The following is a 2,398-nucleotide window of genomic DNA, read 5'->3' on the forward strand; positions in this document are numbered from 1 at the left end:
GCCATAACTTTTGCTCCGGTTATCAGAATCGCAATTATTATATATGCATTTGGGGTAGAAAAAGATTTCCTATGCCATGGCAGCTGGCCTATGGCCGGCTGAGGTCTCCATCGTCCAAAAAAAGCGATTCTGTTAAAAGTTTTTTATTTTTCAAGTTTTATTCACTTATTTTTCTTAACTTACCATTTTTAGCTTTCATAGTTAGACTTTGAATTTTTGTCTGAAATTTTTTGTGCTATCTTCTCATCATTTTATAAGGTTTATCACAAAATTTAAAGTCATTTGGATATCATTTGAGGGTAGCTGTAGTTCAAACCTACACCTTTATTTACATGACAAGGCAACTAGTTGTGCATGCTGAATGTAGTGCATGACTAGAGGCAATCCATCTGACTTACAACCCTTTGATCCTGAGATAGATAGGACATTTCATAGATTAGTTAGGCATCATTTTATACCTTTTGATCATTCTGAGCATTCCATTACTGGTGAAGCTGTGCATTCTGTTATTGGTGATTTTGAGCATCCTGATTTTGAGCATTATAATTTTGAGCATTCTGATTTTGAACACTCTAAGGGAGATGGATGCACCTGATTTCACCTACGACACCCCGTGAGAGGACTCTAAGGGAAATGGTTGCACCTGATTTCACCTACGAAAGCTTGTGCATCCAATACCCTGATGAGGATGTCCCATATGTTCTTAAAACTGGACTGATTCATTTGCTTCCAAAGTTTCATGGCCTTGCAGGTGAAGACCCGCACAAACATTTGAAAGAATTTCACATTGCCTGCTCCACCATGAAACCCCCAGATGTCCAAGAGGATCACATATTTCTGAAGGCTTTTCCTCATTCATTAGAGGGAGTGGCAAAGGACTGGTTGTATTACCTTGCTCCAAGGTCCATCACGAGCTGGGATGACCTTAAGAGAGTATTCTTAGAGAAATTTTTCCCTGCTTCCAGGACCACAGCCATCAGGAAGGATATCTCAGGTATTAGACAACTCAGTGGAGAGAGCCTGTATGAGTACTGGGAGCGATTTAAGAAACTATGTGCCAGTTGCCCCCACCATCAGATTTCATAACAACTTCTTCTCCAATATTTTTATGAAGGACTCAGTAATATGGAGAGAAGTATGATAGATGCTGCCAGTGGTGGAGCCCTTGGAGACATGACTCCTGCTGAAGACAGAAATTTAATTGAGAAGATGGCCTCCAACTCCCAGCAGTTTAGCGCCAGAAATGATGCCATAGTCATTAGAGGAGTGCATGAGGTAGCTACAAACCCATCTACATCATCTGAAACTAAGAAGCTTGAAGGCAAACTGGATGCATTGGTTAACTTGGTAACCCAGCTGGCCTTGAATCAGAAATTTGTACCTGTCGCAAGGGTTTGTGGTTTGTGCTCCTCTGCTGACCACCATACAGACCTTTGCCCTTCCATGCAGCAACCTGGAGCAATTGAGCAGCCTGAAGCTTATGCTGCAAATATTTACAATAGACCTCCTCAACCTCAGCAGCAAAATCAACCACAGCAGAGCAATTATGACCTCTCCAGCAACAGATACAACCCTGGATGGAGGAATCACCCTAACCTCAGATGGTCCAGCCCTCAGCAACAACAATAGCAGCCTGCTCCTTCCTTCCAAAATGCTGCTGGCCCAAGCAGACCATACATTCCTCCACCAATCCAACAACAGCAACAACCCCAAAAACAGCCAACAGTTGAGGCCCCTCCACAACCTTCCCTCGAAGAACTTGTGAGGCAAATGACTATGTAGAACATGCAGTTTCAGCAAGAGACCAGAGCCTCCATTCAGAGCTTAACCAATCAGATGGGACAATTGGCTACCCAATTGAATCAACAACAGTCCCAGAATTCTGACAAGCTGCCTTCTCAAGCTGTCCAAAATCCCAAAAATGTCAGTGCCATTTCATTGAGGTCGGGAAAGCAATGTCAAGTACCTCAACCCGTAGCACCTTCCTCATCTGCAAATGAACCTACCAAACTTCACTCTATTCCAGAAAAAGGTGATGACAAAAATTTACCTAACAATTTCTATGCAGGTGAATCTTCTTCCACAGGTAATTTTGATTTGCAGAAGCAGCACATTCCCCCTCTTCCATTTCCTCCAAGAGCAGTTTCCAACAAAAAAATGGAAGAGGCAGAGAAAGAGATCTTGGAAACGTTTAGAAAGGTAGAGGTAAACATACCTCTGTTGGATGCAATAAAGCAAATTCCAAGATATGCCAAATTCTTGAAGGAGCTGTGCACTAATAAGCGGAAGCTTAAAGGAAGTGAACGGATTAGCATGGGCAGAAATGTCTCCGCATTGATTGGTAAATCTGTTCCTCAAATTCCTGAAAAATACAAAGATCTAGGTACATTCAGCATAC

The 2,398-nt window shown here is 42.3% G+C and overlaps 1 non-coding gene across 1 annotated transcript; it reads right to left on the bottom strand.

Moving 5' to 3' along the window:
- Positions 1 to 972: 972 nt before the first annotated feature.
- LOC113001022 (small nucleolar RNA R71) lies at positions 973 to 1,079 on the bottom strand. Its single transcript, XR_003266352.1, has one exon. It is a non-coding gene; the product is annotated as a small nucleolar RNA R71 (small nucleolar RNA).
- Between the last annotated feature and the right edge of the window lie 1,319 nt (positions 1,080 to 2,398).

Source organism: Glycine max, chromosome 2, assembly GCF_000004515.6.
Source record: "Glycine max cultivar Williams 82 chromosome 2, Glycine_max_v4.0, whole genome shotgun sequence".
NCBI lineage: Eukaryota > Viridiplantae > Streptophyta > Magnoliopsida > Fabales > Fabaceae > Glycine > Glycine max.